This window comes from Trachypithecus francoisi, unplaced genomic scaffold (genome assembly GCF_009764315.1).
Source record: "Trachypithecus francoisi isolate TF-2019V2 unplaced genomic scaffold, Tfra_2.0 Lachesis_group2, whole genome shotgun sequence".
NCBI lineage: Eukaryota > Metazoa > Chordata > Mammalia > Primates > Cercopithecidae > Trachypithecus > Trachypithecus francoisi.
Window position 1 is genome coordinate 177,053,666 of NW_022681465.1, and position 11,651 is coordinate 177,065,316.

Consider the following 11,651-nt stretch of genomic DNA (forward strand, 5'->3'; position numbering starts at 1 on the left):
CAACAAGCTGAAGGGTCGTGCCTGGCCCAGCTTTTTATCGTTTCTCTTCTTTTGAATCCCCTGAGTCCATTTTCACAGATGAAGCCAAAGAGGGTGAGTCAGAGACTGCCCTCCTGGCTTGTTCCAGCGTTTGCTCTTCCTTAATTAGCAGAAACAGTACCCACTTAGAAAAGATGTTTGTGCCCTGGTGACAAAGTACCTTCAAATTGAGTCACTCTCTAAAGAAAAATGTAGGACAATCTTACAAATTAATTTTAGTACAAGGGAATACAGGCCATGTGTGAAATTAGGTTGACCCCAATAGAAGTGAGCTTACCAGCAAGCAGGAGATTTTGAGCTCCCCCAACCTCCATCAGCACTCCTTTCTCACCTCTGTTCAACATAGCAACTTACCCTCAAAGCTGAGTGGCTTTGGCCAAGGGTTTCCCGATTCCTCATTGGAAAAATAGGGACAGTAACAGTACCTGCCTCACTGAGTTGTTAAAAGGATTAAATCAGACGATGCTTGTAAGGTGCCTGCACACATGTATGTCAGAAAGAGTTTGCTGCCCCCTCCTCCCTTTTCCTTCTGGGAGGCATACTCTTCAGGAAGCAGTCTCTAGTTCTGCTTTATGCTTGTTTCCCATTTTTCTCTGTACTCACATTCTTTTTCTGTGTAATGATGAGGGCTAATGCACCAGGGTAGTTTTGAGAGAAAAGGTACCTGTGTGCTAATACTGAACTCAAAAAATACCCTAGTTCTTGCTTAACATGGCAATTGCTAGAAATCAGTTAGCAAGCCAGGGATCCTGGAGGTACCTCAAGATCAAGTGTGATGAAGGAAGTCAGGCTATTCCTGTCTGTTACCACTGTGGCATTCTGAAAGCTTGCTTTACTCCCTTAACATAGTCTACAGCTAAGCAGCAAGTGTGCTTTAGCTCCTCAACTCGTGTTTTCAACAGATAAAAGCAAATCTTTTAAAACAATTATTCAAACACTGTTGGAGGATTCCATTGTTTTTTCAAACAGCAGGTATCATCTTTACCTTTTTACTAGTTAAAAATGTATTTATTTAGATAAGAATGTCAATGAAATTCCTACAACTTTGGTTTTCAGTAACAAACTAGTATTTGGTCAGTGGCACAATTATTTGGATCTTTTGTTTCTTTCTCCTTTGGGAAAAATATGAATTTTCATTCCTCTTTCATAATGGTCCTTGTTCACCTTTGCCATGCCTTCGAATTTCCTTTCTGTTTAGATCTGTTCTTCTACACTTACAAGCATGTTTCAGAAATTTCCAAAATGCTGACTAAAACGTTTGGTGCTTCTTCTTGTGCTTCTCCCAACAACTTTGCACCAAAAAGTTTATGACATTTTGACTCTGGGCTTCTTAGGATCTCCTTTGCCCACGTTTCGTTATTTCTCCAAAGGTTAGAAAATAATGTTGCTGATTCTTGTGCTTCTATTATTTAAGAAATAAACAAGAAGCAAGAGAAACAAAGGAAACGAATTCCAGAAGCAAATTCCAGGCTTCAATTAAGTAGAGATTTCCCAGTGATTTCTTTAACACTATCTCATCTGCCTAAGACTTTGCGTCTATGAGAGTGAGGTAAAGGCTTGTGTCCTCTGAGAGGGTTTAGCTGTGAACTGCATTGTAGCTTACTTCCCTATTGGCTTAATTGCACAACGTATTTCTCTACTTTTCCCTTTAAAAATTTTGAATAGATAATACCTGTACATGCTCCATTCTTTTGCGGATCTGTGGGGAAACATCATAAACTAGTGCACCTCGACTTTTGTTTGCTTCCACAACACTTCCTTCAGGAAAAACTGCACAGGGAAAATTGATGAAAAGTGTCCCTACATTCCCAGTCCCCAACCATCAGTCCCCACCACCACGTCTATTAGTTTGCTCATATATCCCTTCCGAGATCGTTCAGACATATGCAAGTATGGATGTATACATAATTCCTCCTTCCTTTTACACAGTCAGTACCATACCCATCACAATGTTCAGTAACTTGCTTTTTTCATTTAATAATATATTTTGCTCATTACAGTATTATAAGTCAGCACACACAGCTTTCTATGTTTCTAAAGGATGGGTTTTTATCCCCTCCTCTTGTATGTGCATCTGTGTGTAAAGCTTTCACTCAATGATTTTTTATGTGTGTGCAAGTAATGCCTGGACACCTCACTTTTAATAAATAGGAGAATAAACATAATATTTAAGATCCCTGACTGTTTAATGTGTGTTATGGATTTCATGTTTGTGTCCCTTCCACAAATTCCTACTATGATGTCTATACGATGTCTTAACCCCCAGTGTGGTAATTTTTGGAGATGGGATCTCTGAGGAAGTAATCAATGTTAAATGAGATCCTAATGGTGGTGTCCTGATCCCATAGAATTAGTTTCCTTATAAGAAGATAAATCAAAGAACTCTCTCTCTCCCTTTCTGAGATGATAGCCCTCATTCACAGAAGCAGCTGGCACCTTGGTCTTACACTTTCAGCCTCCAGAACTGGGAGAAAATAAATGTCTGTCATTTAAACCACCCATTCTCTGGTATTTTGCAGTGATAACCTGAGCAAACTAATACAGTGAGGATTCTGTGATGCTCCCAATTATTGTCTGCTGCTTCCCTCCGTGACTTGACTATTGAACATGTGTCCAGGATGGTTATTTTCAGGAGAGGGCCATTGTGGAAGGGTCTGTTTCTGGTCCCATTCCAGCAAATTTGATCCTAGGACTGGGTTTTCCTCTTTGCCATATTCAAAGGACTCTTGGAGTCTCATGCCATCAGAGGAATTTTTGATCGAATAGTCTATGATACCTTTCTTAGTATAGTCATGTATTGCTTAACATAGGAATACATTCTGAGAAATGTGTAGTTAGGCAATTTCATTGTTGTGCAAACACCATAGCATATACTTATACAATCCTAGATGGTACAGCTTACTACACACCTACGCTATATGCTATAAGGCAGGTTACTATACTAAATACTATAGGCAATCAACGCAATTGTAAGTGTGTATCTAAATGTATCTAGACATAGAAAAGGTACAGTCAAATATGGTATTATAACCTTATAGCACCACTGTAATATATGTGGTCTGTCATTGACTGAAATGTTGTTACATGGTACATGACTGTCTTCTTGCTTACTTACAACTTCCAAGCAAGTAGAGATCTTTGAGATGGGGGTGAGAAACATGAGAAAAAGTAGGAAGGTAACAATAATAAAACAAAATAAATGTTTTTTTTTTTTGTCCTGTGATCTGATGGATGGGTATATCCCACCCCCACTCCAACACACACACACAAATTGACATTAACTAGAGATTTGTTTCTCAGGTGTATTTGGCAATGGTCATGTTTCTAGATCTAGCACAGAATATACAGCTATTAAGAGTAACAGAAGGCCTGGTGAGGTGGCTCAAGCCTGTAATTCCAGCACTTTGGGAGGCTGAGCTGGGAGGATTATTTGAGCCCAGGAGTTTGAAACCAGCCTGAACTCTAAGAAAAAAAAAAAAAAAAAAAGAGTAGTAGAGTCTTAAGGAATAGCTCTAAATGTTTGATGCTTTAGCGTTATCCAATGAATCATCCTGGTTTATAGCACCCTTATTTTGTTTTGTATTCGGTGTCATGGTCCTGGGAGGAAGTCCAAGGGCCTAGGTGAGGCCTCTTCCTCCCTGGAATAGCCTGGGGGAGACAGGCGACTTGTGCTTGGCCATTGGATGATGCCACCTGGATGTGGCCTCTTGAGAGAGTGGGGTCCCATTGTTGCAATGCTAACAGTAGAGGTTCATGCCAGTAGTGTGGTTCCAGGCAGCCCCAATGAGTCTTGCTGTGACAGACCTTTGCTGTAAGCAGGATCTTCTTTAGACCTGGACAGGAGGGCTCCCCTGGGCTATAGAGGGCCCCACTGTGATCTCTTCTGGCTTCACCTCTGCTCACCTAGAGTCCATGTTCTCTAGATGATCCTTCTAGACTAGACTCTAGATACCCAGAATCCTGGGATTCCTTTCCCAAAGGGCCCAAAGCCTGTGAGAGCAGATCAGGCCACCACTGTTTGCAATCATAGGTCCTCAGAGTGGCAGGAGCATCTGTTTGGGAGTGTGAGGAATGTGTAGAAAGAACTTAGACAAGACGGCTGAGTATTCTCACCAGTGTGCGTGAGGGCCTTGTGGTGTGAAATGGGGCTGGGGCTAGGACAAAAAAGTGGGTAGGTTGTGAGCTCAACCATGGGCTCTATTTGTACTCTTGTTCTGGGCCTCATGAATGTTAGGAGTGAGACTGGCTATGGTCTTGATACCTTAGCCTGTGTTCCAAGCCTGACCTTTAGCCTGCTGAGGACTGTGAGCTCCTAAGAATCTTCTAATAAATGTTGCTGCTTAATATAGTCAGAGTTGCTTTCTGCTGTTCATCACCAAGAACACAGACTGAAACAGAAATGTTAAAGGGAATTCATTCTACCTTCCATCCCATAAAGACGGTTAATAAAGCACCCTGGTGAGCATTCTGTTTTCTGGGAGTTAAACACCCACGTTAGAGGCCACAATCCCACCCTGTGACACACAACCAGACTCTGCTTCCTCCTCAGGCAGGATCAAGAAAGAATGAACAGATGGAATTGATAAATATCTAAGTGCAGTTATAGCAAGTTGTCATCCAGGTTTCATTTTTTCTGGAAAAATGACATAATCTCAAACATTTAAGATATTAAAAGTTGTTAAAGAAAATTCACCTTTTTTTTAGTGAATGCTTTTAGTGTTGTTGTTTTTTTTTTTCAGATACGTCCACTTCAAAGTCTTTGAAATCCATCAATCTCTTTTTAATAAAAGATCTTGATTTCAGATTAAATTAATATTTCTATAATTGGGATAAAGCAAACACACATTCTTATCCTGAGTTTATTATTTCAGGTGATTTCTACTAGAAATGACTTCCATGAGTATTAGAGTTCTGAGGGCCACTCAGATATTTGCCTGCGTGCTTATGGGAAGCTTGTGTAGCTTTTACTTGGTAGAAATTCCAGTTTTTCTGAGTTCTTAAATTCCTTCAGGTGTTCCATTTTGTATTCTTTGTAAAAGACTGGATCATTATAGTAAGCAGTTAACAGAGTCTTTCAATGCAGAATTTTCTTTCTTTTTTTTTTTTTTTTGAGGCGGAGTCTTGCTCTGTCGCCCAGGCTGGAGTGCAGTGGCGGATCTCAGCTCACTGCAAGCTCCGCCTCCCGGGTTCACGCCCTTCTCCTGCCTCAGCCTCCCGAGTAGCTGGGACTACAGGCGCCGCCACCTCACCCGGCTAGTTTTTTGCATTTTTTAGTAGAGACGGGGTTTCACCGTGTTAGCCAGGATGGTCTCGATCTCCTGACCTCGTGATCCGCCTGCCTCTGCCTCCCAAAGTGCTGGGATTACAGGCTTGAGCCACCGCGCCCGGCCTCAATGCAGAATTTTCTTTCCAGTATTTTACCGTCATAAGGATTCCAGAGTTCTTGCAACACTTGGTAAAATCTTGAACTTGTTCAGAACACCTCTCTCTGGCCATTTTTCTCATTGTGTTAGGCATCAAAACATCTTTTTCGACATATCTTAGTTGCTGCTGGGGTTGAGCACCATCTTGGTGGGCAGAGAGGGTGACTGTGTTGCCACCTGGTTCAGATAAACCCATCAATCTTTCTAAAAGGCCTCTATTATTTTAGAAGTGTTTTATGTATAGTGCTTAATTATTGACAAGTCTTAACTCCCAAACTGGAATATGTCACCTCTTTCAGGCCAGGAACTCTGTTAGAGTCATCTCTGTAGCACAGTGTTGTATACACAGGAGGACCTCAGCAAACAGTTGCTGAAATCATATTTTATTTAGCATTTATAGTAATCACTACTATATGCTTCTTTGGCATTTTACATATGCTAATTTAATACCAGTCTCTGTGGGCTTGAGGAGAGATTAAATTTAAAATAAATTTAAATGTATGTATATACACACCACTATCCTATAATAAAAGTTTAAGACACATTTAAGAAATTGTAAGTAATGATGCATAAAGATTTGGGTAGAAGAGAAAGTAGAGATATTGGAGATTATGGTAAGTAGTGACATAGTATAGGAAAAAGTTCCAGGCAGGAAGCCAAAGAAAAGCGTAGGTGATAAGAAAGAATGAGACAAAAATTGGAATCGTAGGAGATAATAAGTATAAATAATGAGACATCATATGTTGAGTTTCAGTCTTCAAAACATTTTATTTGGAAACTGTCATCTCTGGAGAGAAAAGTGGGCCAATCCTTTCACTGAAGGAGTACCTGATACTCGGAGGCCATGTGGCTCCTAAGAGAAAGAACAAGAATTGAAGCCAGATTTTTCACTGCTCCTCTTGTAGTGACAATTAGCAAAGTAAATAAAACACAGAACAGAGTAACTGCATCTTTATATGAAAAGAGTAAACGTGCTAACAATGGCTGCCCTTATTCACAGTTAACTTGTTTAATCTTCACAACTTAATGAGCTGTTACTCTCTTTTGCAGATGAGAAAACTGAGCACAAGGCAGTTCAATAACTTTCCCAAGATTCAGTAACTTTCCCAATATCTTTCCCTAAATGGTAGCAGTGGGAACTGATTTTGAATCCTGTTTGTCTCCACAACCACTGCTTGTCTCTTCATTCTGAACAAGCTTTCTCATCCTGGAGAAGAAAGAGTCTGTTGAAGCACTACATGTAGACTTATATTTGTATTCAATAATTTCAGTGATTGCTGGTGTAACAACCAGTTTGATTTCTGCGCCTGTTGCTTGGCCAGAAGTACTAATGATAGTTTCACTTATTTGTTAATCACATACTCTGTGTAGCTTAATTTTCTTTTCTTTCTTTCTTTTTTTCTTTTCTCTTTTTTTTTTTTGAGAAGGAATCTCGCTCTGTCACCCAGGCTGGAGCGCAGTGGTACGATCTTGGCTCACTGCAAGCTCCAACTCCTAGGTTCACGCCATTCTCCTGCCTCAGCCTCCTGAGTAGCTGGGACTACAGGCGTCCACCACCTCCCGGGGCTAATTTTTTGTATTTTTAGTAGAGACGGGGTTTCACCATGTTAGCCAGGATGGTCTCGATCTCCTGACCTCGTAATCCTCCCGCCTCGGCCTCCCAAAGTGCTGGGATTACAGGTGTGAGCCACCGCCCCTGGCCTTAATTTTATTTTCAAGCATCCATTAGATGTTGGCCTTCGACAGCTGTGGAAACAAAGGCATAGAGAGTAAATAACTTGTTTACACAGTTAGATAATGGCAGAGCCAAGAGTTCAGTTTGTGACTCCAAATTTTGTGACTCCAAAGACTCTTCTCTTCGGAGCTCCATTAAACGACTGTAGTGTCCTCTTCACCTCTGTCCCAGATGTGGCTCTCTCTTCTCTCCCAGAACTCTGTCCTCTAAGGGCCCATAGTTTTCATTACCATTATTGAGGTGGTTGATGTCAGTTGCCTGCTCAACCACCACATCTACCTTCTTGCATGCTCACAGAGACATGATTTTGTTCATCTCTTGAGAGGTCAGTGATAGGTTTAGACATCAGCATGTATATGAAATTCTGGTTAATGAGATATGAGGGAAAGCCTGCTGGTGCATGGTGGTTTCCAGAAAAAATTTCCTCTGTCTTAAAAAGAAAAGAGTGGTTTCTTCCTTCCTCCACTGTGGGAGGTTGTTAGAAGATATCACATCTGGAGTAGTGGCAGTCATCTTGCACCCATGAGGGGACAACCCAAATTGGAAACAGCCAACATGCTGAGAAACTCTGAGTGAAGACAGGAAAGAACTCAAGTCCTTGATGAAATCTTTGAACCAATGAATTTCCCATTCTGGAACATCTTGAACTCAGGACTTCTTGTCATGTGAATAATAACATATCCTTGCTGTTTAAGTCACTTCTGCCTGGGTTTTCTGTCACCTACATTTGCAACCATCCTAACTGATATAATTAATATATTCAGCATCACCATCATCATCATTAACATGTATTGGGTGCTTACAATAGTCACTGTGTTGAGCTTGTTATGTGCATCTTCCTATTTAATCCTCACTACAACCCTATGAGCTATGTGCTTTTATAATTTCTACTTTACAGATGAGGAAACCGCACTTTAAAGAGGTTAATGTGACCAAGGACTCACAGCAGGGAAGTGGCAGAACAATGATCTGAAGAACAAGGCACTCTACTTCCTTCATCTTTATTAATACAGCAATAAGCCACAAGTTTTATTATCCTTGTTTTGTTGATAAGGAACCTGCAGTTCCTCATCTACAAAAAAGAGATTAAGTTCTGCCCCAAACTAGTAAGTGAAAGATTCAAACTGAGATTTTTCTGATTCCAAGCCTGTGTTTTTTGCTGTATATTCAGGCTTCTCACTTGACCACCTTCCCAGACTCTGAAAGGATTTCTCATTTTCAGACTTTTCTTTAACTCTTTCTTCTCCATTCCTTACCCGTTCTATCCCGCAGTCTGCCAGCCCGTTGCTTTCTCCTGAATGACAATAGATATTTATCTCTACTTACTAGTGATCTAATTAAACTATTGCATCTTCTAGGAACTGGGTTCCTTAACTTTGTCAACGTGCACCTGTTGCCTGGCAGCATGGACACCTTGATGAGAGGATGGAGACCTCAGGCTTGTGGTATAATAGACACTTGATGGGGTAAAGCATGTGCTTGGGGTGGATCAGGGGGAAGGGGCTGGAGGGAATGCTTTCCTGTATGTGGCTCATGGGCTCTGCAACCCTGCTCTTCAGAACAATTAAAATGGAATACAGAAAACCCCTATATTTAGACCAAGGGAGAATCAAAATATTGGCAATGTTAAAACTTTAGAGACAAAAAGAGGAGGAGGACAGAAAGAAAGTTAATCACTACTTTCAGTAATGTCAATTTAGTCTGGACACTCAAACCCCTTGCTACTCTTGCCCAGTTTGCCTCCTCATCTCCTATAGGCTGATCTCACAGGGAGGCTGTGGCTCTTCCTCTCCCACCATGGTTTTCCACATTTGAGCCAGACTCCTTGGCTTTATTCATGCAGGTCTGGATTATTCTTGCTGTTCTCCCTCCCCATCGTTCAGCCCAAATCCTACCCATTCTTCAAGACTCAGTGCAAGTCCTACATTCTCTATGAAGCCTTTTTGAAACGCATCTGCTTACATGAGTCTATATTTCCCTGAATTTAGGAGTTGTGATGATTCAACTCTGGAGTGTGGATGCTTCTGAAAGTTGTTTCACCACCTTCTCTAAAACCCGTGAGCTTCTGGGCTATTGACATGCTTGGTCCTTAGAAGTACTGACCCTTCAGGAGTCCCAACTACACCCACAGCAGTCTTTCTAAGACCACCAGACACCCATCTAGTGTTTTGTCTGACCTTCATCCTTTCTGTCTTCTTCTCGTAACATCACCTCAATTTTTCTTTGGAGGAGCTAGGGGAGGGCATGTGACCCAAGTTTTAGTCAATAAGCTTATTTATGTCCCAAGTCATCTGATTTGTGCAAAGAGCATATCATTCAGACCAGTCCAACAGGAATCTCTATGAGATTTATATGGAGCTATTTAAAAGCAGAGAATGAGTAAGTCATGGTGGCTCATGCCTGTAATTCCAGCACTTTGGGAGGCCGAGATGGACAGATCACTTGAAGTCAGGAGTTTGAGACCAACCTGGCCAACATGGTGAAATTCTGTTTCTACAAAAAATACAACAATTAGCTGGACATAGTGGCATGCACCTGCAGTCCCAGCTACTCAGGAGGCTGAGGTGGAGAATTGCTTGAACCCAGGAGGCAAAGGTTGCAGTGAGCCAAGATTGCACCACTGTACTCCAGCCTGGGCGACAGAGTGAGACTCCGTCTGAGAAAACAAACAAACAGACAAAAAAAACTTAGGAATAAACTTAACCAAGCAGGTGAAAGATCTGTACATGGAAAACTATTAGACTCTGATGAAAGAAATTGAAGAAGACAAATAAATGGAAAGATATTCCATGTTCATGGTTAGAAAGAATTAATATTGTTAACATGTCTATACTACCCCAAGCAATCTACAGATTCAATGAAATACCTATCAAAATTTTAGTGGCATTTTATAATAGGGAAAACAATCCTAAAATTTATATGGAACTATGAAAGACCCTGAATGGCCAAAGCAATCTTGAGCAAAAAAGAAAGCCAGAGGCATCACACTACCTGATTTCAAAATCTACTACAAAATTACAGTAATCAAAACAGCATGATCCAGCTATAAAAACAGACACATAGAATAGAAAGCCCAGAAATAAATTAATGTATTTACCATAATTGATCTTTGACAAGGTGTCAATAATGCACAATGGTGAAAGGATAGTTTCTTTAGTAAAGGATGCTGGGAAAACTAGATATCTACATGTGTAAGAAGAAAATATGACATTTATCTCACACCATATACAAATCAATTCAAAATGGATTAAAGGCTTAGATGTAAGACCTGAAATTGTAAAACTATTAAAGAAAAGTATAGAGAAAAATCTTCTTGACATTGGTCTGGGCAATGATTTTTAGATGTGAGCCCCAAAGCACAGGCAACAAAAGCAAAATGGACAACTGGGATTGCACCAAACTAAAAGGTCTCTGCATAGCACAGGAAATAATCAACAGAGTGAAGAGACAAGCTAAATAAAATGTTTGCAAATCACACATCTCATAAGAGGTTAGTATCCAAAATATATAAGGAACTCAAAAACTCAATAGAAAGAAAGTAGCCCAATTACAAAAATGGTCAAAGGGCCTAAACAGACATTTCTCCAAAGAAGACATACAAATGGCCAACAGGTATGTGAAAAGGGGCTCAACATAACTAAGCATCAGAGAAATGCAAATCAAACCACAATGAGATACTATCTTACTCCAGTTAGAATGGCAATTATTAAAAAGACAAAAGAAATGCTGATGGGAATGTAAGTTAGTATAGCCATTATGGAAAACAGTATGGCGATTCCTCAAACAATTAAAAATAGAACTGTCATATGATGCAGCAATCTCACTTTGGGGAATATATCCAAAGACAATGAAATCAGTATATCAAAGAGATACCTGGACTCCTATGCTCATTGCAGTATTGTATTAGTCTGTTCTCACATTGCTAATAAAGACACCCAAGACTGGGTAATTTATAAAGGAAAGAAGTTTAATTGACTCAAAGTTCCATGTGGCTGGGGAGGCCTCACAATCGTGGCAGAAGGTGAATGAGGAGCCAAGTCACATCTTACATGGGGCAGGCAAGAGAGCTTGTGCGGGAAACTCCCACTTGTAAAACTATCAGCTCTCATGAGACTTATTCACTACTACAAGAACAGTATGGGAGAAACTGCCTCGGTGATTCAATTATCTCCACCTGGCCCCACCCTTGATACACGGGGTTTATTATAACTCAAGGTGAGATTTGGGTGGGGACACAGCCAAACCATATCAAGCATTATTCATCATAGCGATGATATGAGATCAACTCAAGGATTCATTGAAAGGTGAATGGATAAAGAAAATGAGATATGTTCACATATAATGGAATAGTATTCAGCCTTAAAAAAGAAGGAAATTCTGCCATTCGTAACAGCAGAAATGAACCTGGAGGACATTATGCTAAGTGAAATAAGCCAGACACAGAAAGACAAATA

At 40.5% G+C, this 11,651-nt stretch overlaps 1 pseudogene; it reads right to left on the reverse strand.

Annotated features, from left to right (window-relative positions):
- Positions 1-4,961: 4,961 nt before the first annotated feature.
- Positions 4,962-5,605, reverse strand: LOC117066139 (annotated as a pseudogene).
- Positions 5,606-11,651: the final 6,046 nt, after the last annotated feature.